This window comes from Podarcis raffonei, chromosome 8 (genome assembly GCF_027172205.1).
Source record: "Podarcis raffonei isolate rPodRaf1 chromosome 8, rPodRaf1.pri, whole genome shotgun sequence".
Lineage (NCBI taxonomy): Eukaryota > Metazoa > Chordata > Lepidosauria > Squamata > Lacertidae > Podarcis > Podarcis raffonei.
The window spans coordinates 40,795,583-40,815,417 of NC_070609.1; positions in this window are offsets into that span (position 1 = coordinate 40,795,583).

A 19,835-nucleotide genomic window follows, 5' to 3' on the forward strand; every position below is an offset into this window, starting at 1 on the left:
GTCAGAATGTACCACAGCAGCAGGCAGCAATAAATTATATGGCTGGTTCCTGTGCCTGAGAGCTAAATTGGGAATTCTCAAACCTTCTCTCTCTCGCTCGCTCGCTCGCTCGCTCGCTCGCTTGCCCTCTTTTCAGGGCTTGTAAACACATTTTAAAAGACATTTTGTCATCTTACACTATTGATTATCAGACACATATATGGTGAATATCTTGTCTGCAAAGAGGAGACCAATCTGGCCCCAAGGTACAATGAGCTTTCACAGAATCATAGAAATTATAGAGTGGATTCCTATACCCCAATCGGCTCAGATCTTCCCCCAGGCCAGACTATTCCAGCTCCCCAATCTCCTCCCACTCTTCCTCATCAATTACCCTCTCCATTATGTCTCCATGATGCTCTTAACACTCTCCTTATGGAGGTCTTCAACAATGCAAAATTTTAAGTTAATTTTGAAAACTTTATTATGGGTTGCCTTCATTTAAATAAGGCAATTTTATCTTAGCTATTTTAGGATGGATACCTTTTTATTTCTGAAGAGAAATAAAAAATACAGAGCTGTATCTGATTGATTGATTGATTGATTGCCAGGCACCTGTATTCTGCGTTTCATCATGCAGTCCCAGGGTGGGTCCATGCAACTCAATACAAGTAAACCATGGAATACATAAACTAGACTACAGTAATACGTCACCAGATTATGAATTAAACTGAATCAAATAGCAATCAGAGACAGCAGCAACTATGTGGTGGGAGGGATATTCTGATTTTGTCCTCCACAAACAAAGGCTTGTGGGAAAAGGGTGCTTCTTGACCGCACATCAAAATATTTATAGTGATGAGGTTACATTTACAGATGCACCTCAGAAGGGAGGGCTTTGCACTACCTGGGAGCTGCCCCAGAGGAGGCTATTTCATGCACTGCTGCCCCATGGACTTCAGAGGGTGGTGCAAATTCCAGCAGAGTCTCCGCCGCAGATTTCTAGGCAAGGAAATGCAACCTGAAGTTTACAGAGAAGCCAACAACCATCTTGGTTACCTCAAACGGCTTGCTCAAGGGTATATACTGAAGCTAAGGGGCCTGTTTGCTGTCCTCCTGGGATGCCCTTTAAAGAAAACATGAGAGGGCTGATTGAGAGTGAAACTGGAAGAGGCACCAATACTAGAGAACAAACAGAAGCGTTTGTTGCAGAGAACAAAGGAAAGATGACTCCTAAATTATAGCCAATGGGTCTTGTGTGTATATGTGTTATTGTGTCTTAGCAAATATTGAGACCGTTTTTCCAGAGCAGTAAAGAGAAAAGTCTCATCAAAGGATTGTATTGGTGAGGGGAAAGTGCGATACACATCAGTGGATAGATGGAAAGTATGTGTTGAAACTTCAGTGAAGAAAAGCACAATGCCTCCCGAAAGAACCTTTAAGAACTGTGTCTACACACATGACAATTTAAATTACAGATTTGTGATGGCGAGGGCATCATACCACAGCAGCATACCTGCGAAAATGAAATAAAGCCAAATAAGCAGCCAGGCCTCAAATATTTTATGATATCCAGAAAGCTCCTAGCTTAGTGTGCAACTGCAACTGTTGGATATATGAGAACTGGCCTGAATTCAGAGATGCTTTCGGAGGTCTGACTGTTCATCTTAAGGAGCTGGGTTTCTTGGGCGAGAAATGTCAGCCTGGGAGGCTTCTGAGAGAACGAGGCTTGTTTGTGAGAGATTGCTGGCGTTAGCAGCATCTCGTTCTGATCCCAGCTGGAATATTGTGAGAACAGCCAGCTTCCCTCCTGGGGCTTCAGAGGCTGGAAGTAGAGGAGGGAGGGGTTGGGAGATGCAGTGCTTGGACAGCTAAAACAAGCAAATAAATAAAATCAGGGAAGGGATATTTTCCTCCTCTATAGCAGTTTGCCAGCAGCTGTGGTGATGGTCAGAAGGAAGGAAAGCTCTTCAGACCAGAGGGCAGGCAACACCTATCTTGCTCCATTCATTTCAAAGCAACTTAACTTCCAAAATAATAGCTAAGAACACAGGAAAAGTCCTGCTGGGTAATGTTAAAAGTCCATTTAGTCCAGTATCCTGTACTCACAGATCCCAACCAGATGCCCATTATGGGAAGTCCACAATCAGGGCCAGAGTATAGCATTGTCTTCGCACTTGTGATTTCCAGCATTCTGGTATTCAGGAGCACGTCGCCTCTCAACACGGGGGGGGTAGAACACAAGACACCATGGCTGGTAACCATTGCTAGCCTTATTCTGCCATGAATTTGTCTAATTCTCTTTTAAAAGCCATGCAAGTTGGTGGACATCACTACATCTTGTGTTAGCGGGTTCCACACTTTTAAGATTGTTGAACACTTTTTCTTCAGAGTTATGTAATAATCACACAAACACACACACTTTGATAACTGCTAATATTCATTTTTTTGTCAGCTTAGGGATTCCATTTTTGTAATTCCAGAGGTGGCACAGCTGCCATATTACTATAAGCTTATATAGAAAAACACACAGGATTGCAAAGGCATGCACACACACTTCACTAAATAATAAAGTTCTGAAGCAAGCCACAATAGCCACTTTTTTCTCCCTTCACCCACAGCCCACAATGAAATCCACCCTCTTTCTGCCTTCACTTCCCTCTCTATAAGCCCTCCATCTCATCCTCCTCCAAATTAATGGCAATTTTGGAGGAGGAGGAGGAGGAGGAGAAGGAGAAGAAGGAGAAGAAGAGATGATGTGGCAGAAACACACATATCAAAAACACAAGGGGAAAAATAGAAAAGGGAGAGGGCAGCCTCAACTGCAGAAACATGAAAACAGTCATTGGACATTTTCTTAGGAAACTACCAGTATTATTAAAATAGCTCAAGAAATTCCTGCCAAATATTTTGAAATTTTTCCAGGCTTGCTTAAGATAGATCATTGTCTCTTTCACAGCCAAGGCAATCAAACCTCAAGTCCACCTTCCAGGATAGCCAGGTGAATTTGTTTACTTTGAGGATTTGTACGTGTTCTTCAGCCAAAGAGACTCCCAAAGAGGCTTACATGCAGTCAGGTTAAACAAGGCAGTTCCTGCCTGTAGGCTTACCATCTAAAAGACACAACATACAAGGAAAACAGGACCAGGAGGGAAGAGGGCAAAAGGAAAAGCAAGCTTGTGTGACAGTTCTTAAAAGTTAAATAGTCGTTCTTGGGCCCTGCTTTCCATCTTTCCCACTGAGCCAGCCTGCTGGAGTGGCCGCTACCAGAGGAGGGGGAGGAGGCCCAATAGAGTTGGCATTTCAGCAGAACTGACTTGTTTAGTCACAAATAATTGCTGCCTGCAGAAACTAGAAACCAAACTTCTGGCATTTGTTCAGCCCCAATTATATGGCACATATCCTAAAATACTCAGTGGGAGTTATTCCTTAGTAAGTGTGTTTATTACTAGGCTGCAGTTCTATATCCGTTTACCCCATTGAACTGAGTAGGTCTTACTTATGAGTAGACATGCACAGTGAGAGGCAGATTAAAGAGAAAGCAAGGGACAGGGATTGTGCAAGGATCCGAACCAAATGGTGAGGCTTATCTGCCTTTGAACAGCAGAGACAGACAGGCCTGCCTTTGCTGCAAAGCTCAGCTGATGCTTCACTGGCTGAATTGGCCACTGAATTGGAACACGGCATTAATTAGATTACATGTGGATGGTCAGGCCCTGCCAAGAATAGCTAACAGAGGAAAGCTCTTCCAGAGCCCAAAACAATGAATGAGATATTTATGGCTTCTTAGGGCAGTAGTCAATTATGTTTTGCTCAGAGCAGAGCCACTGAAATTAATGGGTCTACTCTGAGTAAAACTTAGCTGAATACCACACCTGGGAATAATATCACCCAGACCACCAAGGCTGTATTATTTATTATCTACATAGGTATGTGGGTATTATCTATAGAGATCCAGGGTTCACTTCTCATGGCACATAATTAAACTGTGGAACTCACTCCCACAGGAGGCAGTGATAGCCACCAACCTAAATGGCTTTAAAAGGGGATTAGACAAATCCATGGAGGACAAGGCTATAAACAGCTGCTAGCCACTGTCAGAGGCATCATGACTCTAAATAGCAGTTGCTGGGAATTGCAGGTAAGCAGAGTGCTGTTGTGCTCATGTCTAGCTTATAGGCTTCCCACAGACATCAGGCTGACCAGTGTGAGAACAGGATGCTGGACTAGATGGGCCGCTGGCCTGATCCAGAATGCTTGTCTTGTGTTCTTGTGCTGCTCTGCCCTTTCCTCCCTTCTGGCTCAGCCTGCTCCATGAAGATGGCTGCTGTTGACATCCTTTCTGCTGAGCCAGGTGGTGCTGCCAGCAAGGACTATCAAAGCAGGTAAGGGGCTGCGCCCCAGCTACATGCATTAGGTCAGGATCCTGTTAGATGCAAACTCACAATGCAAAGGCATCAATTTTACGGGCAGAAACCAAGACAGTTTCAATGGCAAATACATTCAGCAATAGATAATAATAAAGAAGAACAAAAAAAAAATATGTTTCTCTTCATGTTGGTTCCTGTTACTCTAGTAACTGGGATAAGGTTGCCATCATTGCCAGTTTGTTACCATAGCTATTAATGCCCTGAGACAAAGCAAGCAAGTACGGGATTTCTCTCTGCTGCTAAAGAAGGAAGGGCTTTCCCCCAGTTAGAGAGTTTCCCAGATTGTCTCAAATGTAACTAACGGCATAAGCAACTTCAATTTTGGAACAGATGACAATCAGTGAGCTTTAGGAAAAGAGCTTTACACCAGCTTTCACCAACCGGGTGCCCTCCTGATGTTTTCAACTACAGATGGGATGGAGATTGTAATCCAAAACATCTGGAGGATCATAGGTTGGGGTAGATTGTTCTCGTGTGTGTGTGTGTGTGTGTGTGTGTGTGTGTGTGAGAGAGAGAGAGAGAGAGAGAGAGAGAGAGAGAGAGAGAGATGGGTTTTCAGTCTACATAAAGATGCTCAGTCAGACTTCCAAAAGTTGCAATTAAATCTCTGCTTTGAATTGCACCTGAAAGGAGACTTCTGGAAGAAACTCTGCTAAAGGCAGCGTCAGGGGGAAAGGCGGTGGCTCTTGCCTGAAGCAGTGGTGCCCAAGAATGATATCAATAGTCAGTTCACGACCATGTTAGTTGCAAGGCCCAGTGGGTTGCATTCAACAAAATCCTATGCAGAGTAGACCCACTGAAATTATTGAACCTGTTATGTCCATGAACTGCAGTGGGTTGACACTGAGTAGGACTAGCACTCAATACCACCCACAGTAAACAAACCTCCCTCCCTCTTATACCTCACAACCTCTGCTTCCTCCCGTCCTCAAAACAGAACTTTGGAAACGGCCTTATGCTGACTCAGACCCTTGCTCCATCTCAGTGGTGGCTGCCGTCCTCTGAGACTGGTAGAGGGGAAGGCCAGGATACCAAGCAGGAGGCAGAGCCAATGACAGGCAGGACCGACTAATTCCATTCCCTCATCCAATTCCCCCCTCTGAGTCGCAATACAAAGGCAACACAGAGACTAAGGAGGAGGAAGCTGACAGGCAGTACCACCCATGGATTGGATGTAAGAAGCAAACAGGTGGGGACTGGAGGGGAGCAGGCTGAAGATAGTGGGGCAATGCTCCTCTTGCCCTAGGGGACCAGCCTTCACTGGTCCATCTAGTTCAATACAAACTGGCAGCAGATCTCCAGGATTTCAGACAAGGTCTCTCCTAGCCCTATGTGGAGATGCAGGGGTGGAAGCTGGGACTGTCTGCATGCAAAACAGATGCTCTACCACTGAGCTATTATTTCCATATTTGCAGGCTCCCCCTATATTTTAGTCATATAGGACTACTGCACCCTTCTCTAAACTAATACCTCCACCTTGGCTGTTTTGGACTACAGCTGTGCTGGCAGGAGTTGACGGTAGTCATAGTCCAAAACAGCCAGAGGGCACCAGGTTGGAGAAGGCTGTGTTACCGGTCTATGAACTGTCAAGATCAGCCACCAGATAAGGCCTTTCATTTCAGATAAACACATCCACTCTGTTCAACAAGGCATCCAGTCAGAAATCGGGGTGGTTTATGCATCTTTGGCATGCACCAGCAGCGGCCTGTGACTTCAGTTTGTGGCAAATGCACCCAGAAAAATGGTGAATAAACAGGGAGCATAGAACTGGACTACTTAAAAGGTAAAGGTAAAGGTACCCCTGCCCGTACGGGCCAGTCTTGACAGACTCTGGGGTTGTGCGCCCATCTCACTCAAGAGGCCGGGGGCCAGCGCTGTCCGCAGACACTTCCGGGTCATGTGGCCAGCGTGACATCGCTGCTCTGGCGAGCCAGAGCCGCACACGGAAATGCCGTTTACCTTCCCGCTGGTAAGCGGTCCCTATTTATCTACTTGCACCCGGGGGTGCTTTCGAACTGCTAGGTTGGCAGGCGCTGGGACCGAGCAGCAGGAGCACACCCCGCCACGGGGATTCGAACCGCTGACCTTTCGATCGGCAAGCCCTAGGCGTTGAGGCTTTTACCCACAGCGCCACCCGCGTCCCTGGACTACTTACTTTCAGGTAATTATGGTGTGTGGCTCAACAGATGACTTGGCCTCTTTGCTCAAAGTTAGTTTCCTGTCGTTCTGCATTAAAAAAAAAGTTTCATGGATGAAATAGATCAATATGTACTCTTCCCTTGCTTGATGTTCCTTGTTCCTAGCCAGTGGTATTTGCTTTCTGACCACATGTCTCTGTGCCATCTGGAGACCTCAGCAAGCTTCCATGCCATCTTTTTGCACAGGAATAAATGGACCCTTCTAGAAGATGATTCACATGGTAGGGGAAGGGCCATAGCCCAGGTTCTTTCCCCAGGAAATCCAGGTAGGGCTTGGAGAAACCCCGGTCTGAAAGCCTGGGGAGCTGCTGCCAGTCAGTGCAGACAATACTGAGCGAGGCAGACTGAGCCAGCTTCCTATGTTCCTTAAACAAAAAACAAGAACATAAGAAGAAGCCTTGTGAATCAGATGAAAGGCCTGCCTGGCCATCAAGTTTTCTACAAAGGTTAAGAAAATGCTTGCAATCAGGGCAGGTGGAGAGTAGCCTTCTACTGTTGTTGCCTATAGAATCATAGAACTGTAGAGCTGGAAGGGAAGCAAAGAGACATCTAGTCCCACCCCCTGCAATACAGGAATCACAGAAAATAATAAGGCTAGTGTAGTTGGCTTTTGTACTTGAAAAATGCTTAGAAGTGTATTTTGGCATTAAGAGGTGTATAAATAAATACTAGTCAATCAATGAGAGAGATGTATTGCCTCTGAACCTGGCTCTGCCCCATCCTTCCCTCTGTATGCACCTCCTCAGGGGAACATCATGCTTGGCTGGACTAACTGCATCTTGAGTGCAACATACAGTGGTACCTCAGGTTAAGTACTTAATTCGTTCCAGAGGTCTGTACTTAACCTGAAACTGTTCTTAACCTGAAGCACCACTTTAGCTAATGGGGCCTCCTGCTGCTGCCGCGCCGCTGGAGCCTGATTTCTGTTCTCATCCTGAAGCAAAGTTCTTAACCTGAAGCACTATTTCTGGGTTAGCGGAGTCTTTAACCTGAAGTGTATGTAACCTGAGGTACCACTGTACTTGAATTCTCTGTGAGTGCTGAATGTTCACCAGGGAGAGTCCAAGTGCTGTTGGACTCCAACTCCCTTGAGGCCTAGCCAGCATGTCCAGTGATCAGAGATGATGGGGTGTTGCAGCCTGGCAGCTTCTGGAGGGCCACAATATTCTTCTAGGAGGTGGCTCTGCTGATGTAAGAGGAAAGGCTGGAGGTTGAGTGCAAGTGAGTCTAACATTCAAAGGGAATCACATTGGCTGCACATGCAATACATTGTCATTTTTGCATCCAGCCCATCAGCCAAGCAGCTCAGGGTTCTGCAATGGGATTATTCCACGCCAGGCTGAGAGGTTGCGAGTGGCCCCAGGTTACTTTGAAGACTTCACTGATGAACAGGGATTTGAACCCAGGTCTTCCTAGGCCACATCTTAATGCAGGAATGGGAAAACATTGGCCTTCCAGATGTTGTTGGACTACAACTCACACCATCCCTGACCATTGAAGATGATATTTAATATCAAAAAGAACTTAAATAAGCCCTTTATTTATTGTCTTTATTAAATAATTCATGTGGGCTAAAAACACCCTTCATAAGCCCACTTGCCACCATACACAGAGAATGCCCTCTTACAATGCAGGGGTTCCCAAATTGTGGTCTAATAGCTAAGTGCTCTGATGACTTCTAAGTACAGCTCCAATCTGCAATGATTCCTGACAGCAATAACTGAGTGCTCCAGAAGCACTCAGATGACAATGTAGGAGCACCAAGGAAGTGCTCTGGACTGTGATAAGGCAGGTCGTATCATCAAATCAGATTTGTAGAGTTGGAAAGGACTCATCTAGTGTCATTTAGTCCAACTCCCTGCAAAGCAGTATAGGTGACACGATGATGCTGCCCCGCTTGTTCTTGGTGTATATATATACCTCTTTATTGTCTTTGTATGTTTACTAAAATAAAGCAGGGTGAATTTAAGAGGGCGAGGGGCAAAGTAGGCCAGAGAAAACAGGGAAGGTCTCCTTGACTAAGCAATCTTGTTTCCCTAGTTTCACTCTGTTTAGAGTCTAAGCTTGTCAGGGCAGGCATAGAGCTTGTCTGCTTATCTCTGTGTCTGGAAAATATCTCCCTGGTTCTGAAAACGGCAGAGTTTCAAGTCATCACCAGTAATATTCACAAGCAGAGAATGAAGATGTTGGCCTTAGTTTCATTACTTAGGGGAAATAATATATATTCCGTGAGTTGTGTGAGATGGAGACACTGGACTTTGTGCTGAAGGGGGTATGGTGGTGGGTATGCTGAGATGGGCAGCACCTCTAGTGAGCAAAAGAACTTCCGGAGAGAAGTTCTGTGGAAATCAAGGCTGTCAATGGCTACCAGGATCAGAATACCAGCTGTTGTGCTCCTCTCCTGCTTATGAGCTCCCCATGCATATCTGGTTGGCTGCTATGAGAAGAGGATGCTGGACCAGATGGGCCTTTGCAGAAGAACCAATAAACTGGAATGATGTGTGGACGTTCCAGTATAAATCCACCACTGATGCACTGTTATTGTGTCTATGACAACAACACCACCAGTCTTTGGAAAGGCCTACAGCCAACCATCCCACCTGGGCTTAAGGATACAGCACTTAGCTAACCCTGTGCAAGCTCTTGTCACTGGAGCTGGGGTTAGATCTTTGGACCAGGGGTTTAAGCCTCAAATACCCAACAGGGCCCACGCCAAGTTTTGCATTTTTGTATTGTTTTAAAGGTGGGCCAGCTTCACTAAGATGGGCCAACTTAAGATAGACGGAAGCTGTTTTGCACATCTGACAGTTGTGGCTGCTCCACTTGTTCAGAAAGTCTATTTTGGTTTAAGCGCAAGAACATGTGCATGCATATGCAAAGATCTTAAAAGACGATGACCTTTTAAAGTCAATCAAGCTGAATGTTGACAGCCACGCTGGCGTGGGTGGCAGAAGATGTGGTTGGAGATACTTTGGTGTAGGAGGAAACTAATGAAGCTGTGCAGTTTCCTTGCCCATCAAGAGAAAAACCTCCTGGTGCTCTAGGTTTTGTCAAACTATTATATATATATATACACATACCCTTTCATGTTTGTTTATGGGAAACTTCCATATAGGTTTCTTAAAGGGCCAGCAAATAGCTGTTTCATTTGTATTTATTTTTAATCTGAGCTTTTGAAAAGATCTGTGCAGTGCAAGGGCAAGATGAGGGATGGGGATCCAAGTGTTGTTGGACTCCAACTCCCATCAGGCCAAGCCAGCATGACCAGTGGCCAAGGATGATGGGAACTGTAATGCAGTAATATCTGGTTGTTGCCAGGTTTTGGGAGCTCTTGGGTAAGACACCCATTCTTAGTGTGAGCTGCCTCCTTTGGTTGGACCATCCCTCCTCACTGCTCCTGTCACCAGCTGTTGCTGCTGTGCTTCCTTTTCATCAATGCCAGAACCTGCTCTCTGGCCACATAGCTGGCAGGCAGGCAGGTGATGACAGCTGCCACCATTATTCAGTTGCTCACCCCTTCTGGACCAGAGAGGTCAGGGAAGCAAGCAAGGGAGCTGGAGAACGTCTAGGGAACGCTTTGTGGTCTGTTCTCACTCAGCCATGCCAACCCCAATTGTAGCAATTCAGTATAGGGAAACTCAGGTTCACATGACCAAAGGTCATTGGGAGGCTCTGGGCAATTTCCTCTCCCTCATTTGTCCTATTCCCCACTGTCAAAATTCTTCATATCCTGGTGCTTTTCATGCAGAAGGTTGCAGGTTCCTGTTCTCCAGGAAGTGCTGGGAGAGACTGCTGCCTGAAACCCTGGAGAGAATTCTGGGGAAACCCAGCCAAATGGGCGGGGTAATAATTATTATTATTATTATTATTATTATTATTATTATTATTATTATTATTTATTAGTTACCAGTCAGTGTAGTGTACTGAACCAGTTGGAAAAATAGCCTGACTCAGTACAGTGGTTTCCTCTGTTCCAAATGTGCTAGGATGATCCAGACCATCAGGACTGGGACATGTCCCTTGTGTGCCCTTCAGATCCTTAGAGAACATACCTGCACATTTCCACAGCAAACATCAGCACCTGTGTGCCAAGCTGCGTCAAGGGCAAACCAGTCCGGCTGTGCACATCAGTGTGTCTGCAGCTGCATGAGGTCAGCAGAAAAGTCAGTGCGCACATGGCGCAGAAGGTGAGCGAGGAAGCTGCTGCTCCTCCATGTCGGATGTGAACTGTGTGGGCGAGCTTCTTCTCATTCTTCTCCTCCAGCAGATTTTTGGATGGAGACTTCACAACCTGGGGCAATGGGTATGAACACAGCCAGCCTCAAAGAGATCAAGGGGCTGATGAAGAGTAAAGTGTTTGTTTTGTTGATGCAAACAGGATGAGGTTAAGACTTTCTAATTCAGGGCAACAGAGCAAGTTGTGTTTTCTTGGGGAGTTTGGGGTTTTTTGTTTTGGTTTTTTGTTTTGGCAAAGGCTCATTTCCCCTCAACTTGCTTACACATCCATTTGGTTTAGGTTTGGACTTGGGGGGGGGGAGACAAAATGTTCTTCTGAACACACACACACACACACACACACACACACACACACACGTATGTGTGCCTGTGCATGCATACAGCTATATCGATCTATCTGTATCTATATTTGGCCTCAGGCTTTGTTCTCTTTTCTGCTTCTGTCAAAAAGGCAAACAGGTGCGTCGGCTGCATAGAGCAACAGATGGCAACCTCCACCCTTCCCCAGTAACTTTGATGGATTGAAGGAGTCAAGAGTCTCAGCTGGGGAAGGGCTGTAGCTCAGAGGCAGAGCATCTGCTTTGCAGGCAGAAGGTCCCAGGTTCAATCCCTGGCCTCCCTAGATTGGATTGGGAAAGAATCTTGCTTGAAACCCTGGAGAGTCACTGCCAGTGTTGACAATACTGAGCTGATACATTAAAATGCAGCTCCCTATGCTGGAAAGGGCTGTAGCTCAATGATAGACTAGTTGCTCTGCAGGCAGAAGGTTCCATGTTCAACCCCTGGCCTTTCCAGGTAGGGATGTGAGAGTCCCTGCCTGCAACCTTGGAGAGCCCCTGCCAGTCAGTGTCTAGATAACACTGCACTAGTTGGACCAAACGCTCTTGAATAAGGCAGCTTCCTATGGGCTTTTTCTGGTTGGCAACAGAGAACAAGGCAGCCTCACATCCTCCAAGCTTAGCTTAAAACCGCTAAGCTTTGGACACTGAATCAAACTGAGGTGGGGGAGAAGGCAGTGTGTGTATGGTACAGCTTCTGAAGATGAAAGTTAAGGAACTGCTGAATCAGGCTGTTTGCAGCGTCAAAACACTTGCCGTTTAGAGTGTTTGACTGGAGTGTTTCTTGCACTCTTCAACAGTGCCTTTCCAACTGTATTTCTGGGAATGTTTGAGGTTTCCCTAGAACTTTTCAGGGCTTTCCTCAAAGGGAAGATCACAGCTTGGAAAACACGCTGCCCTGAAACACAGCTTGTCTGTTAGTAATAAACTTGCTACTGTGAAGTGCAAGCACCCGAGGGGGGCTAGGAATATTCTGCGTCACATTCTCCATTCCAGAAGAGCAGCAAGCCAAGTTGGAGCCCTGCAGGTTGGAAAGAAGGGGGAACCGATGACCACTAGCCACATTTCTGATGAGTTGCCCAATAATGCCTGCTTGCTTCTCACAAAGCATTCTGGACTTGACCCAGCTATGAAGATATACTCAAGATCACTTAACACAGATGTGTTGGAGCTTAACTGTGAAGCAGGAATGGGGAACCTGTAGTCCTCCAGATAATGATAAATTGCTGACTCTCGTCAGCCCCAGTCAGTATGGTCAATGACCATGTCAGTCAGCATCTGGAGGGCCACAAGTTCTCCATCCTGTGTGTGTGTGTGTGTATGTGTATGGAGGAAGGGCCCTTCCCTCATGTTAAGGGATGAAGGACTGGTGGTTAAAAAGAGTTCTCCTCCCCTCCCAGTCAACACATGAAAGTAACGACCCTTGTCCATGCCTCCATTAAGTGAATATTTCAATAGACAGTCCAAAGGTTTGCTCATAGCTTGGGTACAGGGGTGGAGCACCTGTGGCTCTCCAGATTTTGATGGACTACAACCCCCCATCTTCTCTGCCCTTTGGTCATCCTGGCTGGGGCACAACAACATCTAGAGCACAACAGGTTCCCCACCCCTGCCTTAGTTATGTTTGTCAGTTGTGCATAATTATATATATTTTTTGTATTAAGTCTGTATACTGTCCTATACCTGCAGGTCTCAGGGCGGTTCTCTACATAACATCACAATATAAAACGGGGAAAGTTCCACACGCCTATTTTTGGACCCTGTTGACCAACCTAGGCTGCCTTATTCAAAGGCAATGAACAAATGCACTTGACTTGAAGCGAAGGAAACGTGAAACAGCTTCCTCTTTCTCTCTCTCAAGTTGAGGGCTCACTGACTCCCACCTCACTTGTTTCCTGAAACCAACTGTCTGCTGGGGCAAGGCGGGAGGCTGCTCTATGCACTCCAAGGCCCAGAGGAAGAATAGCACAAACATTTTATTGGATCATCCCATTAACCTGCAAGCCTATTCTGAGGTCCCCAGCACTTTACAGGAAAGGAACTCTGGCATCAATAGAATTTGATAGGCAAGGAAACCAGGGATAACTGGGCCACACCAAAAGAATACTTTGATCATACCTGCATCCTTTTCAGGTATTTTATACATGGATATGTCCATTTTATCCTCTTAATAACCCTGTGAGATATGGTCGAGATTATGTGTGCCTGGCTCAAGGTCCCCTAGATAAAGAAATCACTTGGCACACATCAGTAGTATCTGCCAAAGGCTTAGAAAGCAACAAGGATTAGTGGGAAACCTTCACAGTTAAGGGATGGGATTTTTTTAGTTAATGAAGCGATTAAATCCATTATCATACTTCCACTTATGGTCTCCTTTCCTCCTGTAAACTTTTTTCTTTTTTTAAGACCAAAATGGAGTAGGGAAAACATATAAAACGTTTGTGCATATTTTCAGAAATATCCTTTAGGCACAGACTACTCTTCACCATCTACACAAAACTGCCGGATGAGGTCACGCAGAGGTTTGGGTTGACATATCAGCGCACTGATGACACTCAGCCATCCTTCTCCTTTCTATCAGATGATCCTAGGGAGATGGTGAAAACTTTGAACCAGTGTCTGCAGGCAGTTTTGATCCTGATAAGGGCAAACTAACTGAAACAATCCAGGCAAGACAGAGGCTCTGGTAGTTGGGCATTCTGCTGATCTGGGTGGAGGTATGCAGCTTCTTCCAGGTTAGATTGCACTTCCCCCTGAAGCAGGGCTTTTTTCCCCAGCCAGAACTCACTGGAACTCAGTTCTGGCACCTCTCAGGTGGGCGCCATTTCCATTATAAGAGAACAAGGGAGGCATTCAGGGTGAGTTCTGGCACCTCTTTTTCTAGAATAATAGCACTGCCCTGGAGGATCAAGTTTGAAGTCTGGGGATTCTCCTAGACCCCACATTGTTCCTGGATGCCCAGGTGCCATTGATAGTTAGAATGCCTTTTATCAGCTTCACGCTGGAGAAAGCAGATCTGGTATCAATCACGTGTTGGTTAGATCCTAGCTAGACTACTGCAACGCTCTCATGTGGGGCTGCCTTTAAAAGAGTTTGGAAACTGTGATGGGTTCAAAATGTGGCCATAGGATCATGGCAAGAGTAAGACCACTAGCACAGACTATATCGAGCCTATACCAATTACTTTGCTTACCAGTTTGTTTCCGGGCTCAGTATAAACTGCTGGTTTCCACCCAGAAGTGGCTAACCTGTGATCTTCCACATGTTGGGCTACAACTCCCCAGTGGCGTAGCGTGGGGGGTGCCAGGGGTGCCGGCCGCACCGGGCGCAACATCTGGGGGGGCGCGAGTCCAGAGGGAAGGGACAAGTTCCTTCCTCCGCCGGGCTCCCCGCTGCCACCGCCAGCCTTGCGCCCTAGCGCGCGCGCCCACCCCCCGCCGCCGCCGCTGAGGCTGCGCTCCACTCACTGCTCGCAGGAGGAGCAGCCGCTGCAGCAGCGCCGACGCCGCCACCGACGCCTGGCCGGGCACCGGCAGCCTCCGCACCCCGACGCCGACGCCATCCCCTCAGCCCAGCCACAGGCGGCGGCTGCTTCTGCCGACTGGGAGGGAGGAGAGCTCCGAGGGGCCTCGACGCGCCCTGCGCTCCCCAAAACCCTCCGAGAGGAAGCCGGCGGGCGGGCGAGCGTCTCCCGGCTGAAGGGGGCGCCGCTGGCTCCGGCTCTCAGCGCAAGTCTCAGCCGCGCGGGGGGGGGGGGCGAGGACGGAGCGCGGCTGGAAGCCCCCGGAGAGGCGCTCGCCAAGCCCGGATCTGGAGCGCCTTGGAGCGCGGGCTCCACCTACAGCCCAAGGAGAGGAGGGGGCGGGGAGGCGCCCGAGGGGAGGGGGCTTCGGCTGCCTCGGCCCGCGGGGGCTCCGCAAATAATAAATTTAATAAATTCCTGCTGAGCCTTTGGGGGGGGTCCTTGGCTCCTTCGCTCGCCCCCAGCCCCAGTGGCGTAGCGTGGGGGGTGCAGGGGGGGCCGGCGGCACCGGCCGCAACATCTTGGGGGGGCGCGCTCGCACTCGAGTACTAAAATCCACGGGTTAGGGGGCGCAAATTACTTGCCTTGCCCCGGGTGCTGACAACCCACGCTACGCCACTGCAACTCCCATCTTCCCTAATCACTGAATATGCTAGCTGGGGTGACTGGAGTTTGAATCCAACATCTGGAGGGTCACAGGTCAGCCGCTACCCGATTAACCTTTACTGCCCTAATTGACCTACGACTACATTACCTTAAGGATCACCTCCCCCCATATGAAAGCAATCTAAGTCACGAGATCAGCATCAGCGATCTTATTCCCTGATGTCTCATTAGCAAAAATGTGAATGGCAGGTTAAAGGAAGTGGGATTTTTAGACAGTGGCTCACTGGTTCAGGAATTCTCTCTCTGGGAAAGTACACCAATCCTCATCTCCTCCTGTGTTTGGAAAAGCGCTGAAAACCGTTTTATCCATCAAGGCTTGTAATGATTACTTTCCCCTAGTTTTATGCTGTCTCCTTTGCATTGCAGTTGTGATGGTTTTGACATTTGACAGATCTTAACTTTCCCCCTCTTTTTTATTATATCTGTGATTTTCATGAGTTGCTTTGGGGGGGGGGGAATTTTCTTTGTAATTGTTTGGATATACATAATTAAAATAAAATAAGAAATATAATTTGAAGTTAACAACCGGGCTGTGGTTTATTTTTGATTTATTTTTAAAGAAAAAGCCTGAACTCCAGGCACCCAGCAAACATTCCTTTGCAAACCCACTTTATCACTACATTGTGCCGTTTGCCATCTTCTCCCGTTGCAGAGATCCCCAGTGCTCAACAGCAGGAAAACAACATCATTGCTGCAACATGATAGAAACGCTTGTTTAAAAGCACCCTTAGCAGAAGGGCTCCTGCAAGCAGAGCAAAGGGATTAAAGTAATCCAACACAGAGCTGGATTATGGCTGAAGATCTGCTACGGTTTGCCAAATCGTGTCAGGACCATCTCCTCCCCCACCCCACTCCCGCTCAGAAGAACACTATGACTCCACTGGGAATCCCTGGACTCAGGCCAGCCAACTGTTTCTGAACGCTGCCTCGTCTCCAAGGGATGCACAGAAATCCCAGCTTGCAAAGTCTGCACTCAGGGTGTAATTCATTATCAGCAAATAAACAGATGAGCACAGGTATGATGTATTGCTTTAACTTTAACCCCTAAATCATCTGCAGGCTCTCTCACTAAGAGACAAAGAAAACTTTCAGCAAAAAGACTCGTATATTTGAGTCTAAGTCTTTGACAAACTTCTAGAAAGCAAGGGGAAGAGGGCAAAGGAATAGCAGCTGGAGTGGGGGTGGGTGGGAGGAGTGCTTAACCCATCACCTTCTGGCTCTCCCCACAATTTCTCCCCTCACCACTTTTTAGTTCCACAAAGTGCTGGATTCCATCACCGAAGTGTTTCGCCAAACATCTAGTTTGACCGTAAGGCAATTAGGAGGAAAATGATATTAAAATCCACAGCCACTTGATAGCTAATGCACATGAAAGAAGGCAGCTGTCTACTTATTTCATTTCATTTTCAATTTATATTACAGGCTTTCCTCATTGCTGTCCTCAAGATAGTTTGCAGCCCATAGAAATGACAAAAATATGCAACAAAAATCAATGAAAACTGCCATCCTATAAGCATTAAAAAAAGGCCTGAATTCTTGTAAGCACATTTCAACAACCCATTTCACATAAAATACAACAAAACACCAGCAAACAAATCACACCATCCTCATTACAAAGAAACAAGACAATTTCTGCAAAAATACAAAACCTCATAATGCCAGAGGTCACGCAAAAAGAAGAATGGAGCAGTTAGGTTACATAGATCCTTCCTTGCCCTGTGCGATCCATCCAATCACAGCAAGAGGGCCAGAAACACCCCCGTCCTGAAAACACAGTGCCATCCATTTCATAGATCCAGGATCAATATGATGTTGAGTTGGCACTTAAAATCTTGGTGCCACAGCATCAACCCCCCCCTTCATCTCTTGGCACAGGCAAAGAGCCACATGGCAAGAGTTCTTTGGCTCTTGCTAAAGGCTTACATGAAAGGCCCAAGCAGCTCTCAAATGAACAAACTACCTGCTTCCAGGTGTCTGCAATTCTGCTCATCGTCTCTGAACTCTTATTCCCTTCTCACCTCACCTGTACCATTTTGTAAAAGTTTGAAAGCTGGCATTATACCCAGGTCACAACAGCACAACAAACTGAAATTACCTTCCCATTGGTGACAAGACCCACAGGGCTTAATTCACTGGAGGGTGTGTGTGTGCAGTGCTGCCATGGCTCTCTATAAACTCAGCAACAAACAGGCAAAACCCCTGAGGAGGCTCAGTACCATTCTGACAGTCTAAACACACACGGTTCCTCTCTCAAAAGAGAGTCCTCACAGTCCTGGATTAATTTCAGTTGAGTTGCATACACGAATGTGAAAACACAATGACTTTCAAAGGGGTCTAGGGAATGAAGCCAAAAGTGTACGTTACAAGACTTCTGTCAGCTTTTTTAAAGCAAGTGCCAAAGTAAGAATATTGTAGCATAAGAGAAAGATAGCTGGCGTGTTCATTAAAAAGAAACACCAGAACATAACTGCTTTTTAACTATGTGCAAGTCACTTTCTTTCTCAACTTGCAAAGAATGATAAAGTAGGAGGAATGGAAAGCAGATACAGGGAGATGGTGACACACACAAGAGTCAGGAAAGAGGACAAGGAGGGATGCAGAATATTTGAACCCATAGCCACTTCCCTGCAGGTTCTGGACTTTCAGCAATGCAAGGGCTGCAAAAACCAGCTTTTCTTATATAATCAGTTCTTACGGCACTGAGTTCCAAAGTAATTTTCAGGCTTGCTTTTCGACTTTATCACAGAACATCTTGTGTGCAAACGTATTCTGGGTGGCAGAAGGTGGGGGCAAAAACAAATTCAGAGTTATTCCTGTTATCAAAGCAGGAAAAACTCTCTTGTCACAACTTGCCAATCTGAAGATTTCCCAGAGTGAAACAACAGCAAGGAAAACATTCCCACTAGGACTTATTGAACAGATTTTGCACAGAGTCATATAAAGCCTGAGGTCACTGCTTTGTTCACACGCCACTAAAGCGAAGGCTATTAATAGGCTAAGCCTCGGCCGCATGTTTTACTTGAACTCCAGGCGCTCTGCCTGTCTGACTAAGCCGCCCTTTTGGAGAACCTCCATTTCAGGCTGGATCCTAGCTACTCAACTCTAGCAAAACAAAAACCACCTGAAGCTGGAGTATGAATGTAGCAAATAAATAAATGAAAACAATTCTTATACCCCGAAAGCAATATAAACAGTAGGTTTCTGCAGGTCCACACCCCTGAACCGCAAGAAGACAACACTCAAGAGCTCAAATACCACTGAGGCTGATTGTTTTGAAGTTTCTGTATCTGTTTTATAAATTTCAAAGTTACATGTTAAATGAATATTATTGTTGGTATCAACCCCCACTCTCACTCCAAACCTGCAATTAAACAATAATTGCCTGCTATGTTGAATAATCAATATTGCTTATTTTTTTATTTCTCTATTTTATGCAGCAGGTTCCAATGTAACCACTGAACTGGTTTTTAAACTATTTTTTACCTATGCTTATATATGGAATTGTTTTTAATTTTTTTAATGCTTTTCTTGTTGCGACCTTTTTACAATTGCATATTTTACTGCCCCAGGACCTTATGGTTAGAGGGAAAGTAAGAAACCTAAGAAAACATACAAATTGGAGGATGGGAGAGAATCATGAGGACTAGGAGCAATCTGTATTGCAGGGGTTGGACTAGATGGCCCTCGTAGTCCCTTCTGACTCTACAATTCTGTAATTCTATACTTTCAAGTGGATTTTGCCAGAAGAGCTCACCATCGTTCTTTGCATTCTGCCTTTGCTGGGGGGACAAGAAATAACAAGCTCACAGAGAGGTTGTGTATTCAGGAGATCAGAGGCTGGTGCCAGCCAGACAACAGCCACTAGCTCAGAACAAGGTCCTTTTGGCTGCGATACTTGCCGCCTGCCCCAGTTAACCCTACCCCCACCCCACCCCAGCCACCTGCTTTCCCCCGGTGACTTTTAGTTGTCACAACTGGTGACAAAACCCTTTTGTGAATGAGAAGTCCTTTAACAAGCTCACACCTGTTTCTCGTGGCATTGCAGCCCTGCTGAAAGCCTCCTGAAAGCTGCGCTGCCCCGCAGGTCAGAGTGGGTAAGTTAAAAAAAGAAAAAGAAAGAAAAACCACCCAAGCATTTTTGAAGCCTGAACCAGAGAGCAGCTGAGCTGCCATGTGGCTCTGAAACTGCCCTGCTGGAGTTTCGCTATTCAAGCAGTGTTTGGCCCCACATTCCAGGGCTGGGCTCGGCTTGAAGCCTGGGACATTCCAAAAATCGTTCCACTGACATTTCCTCAGGAGAAGGGAGTCCCCAGTGCAGGAGTATCTAAGGCCAAAGGGCTTATAAGAGCTCTTCAGAGTCACATTCCAAATGGACAGTCTGTGCAAATGCAGAAGGGGAGAGATGGCAGCATCTCCTGCACTGAGATCTTTAACAGGGCACCCATTTCTGGCTTTTGTTTGTTTA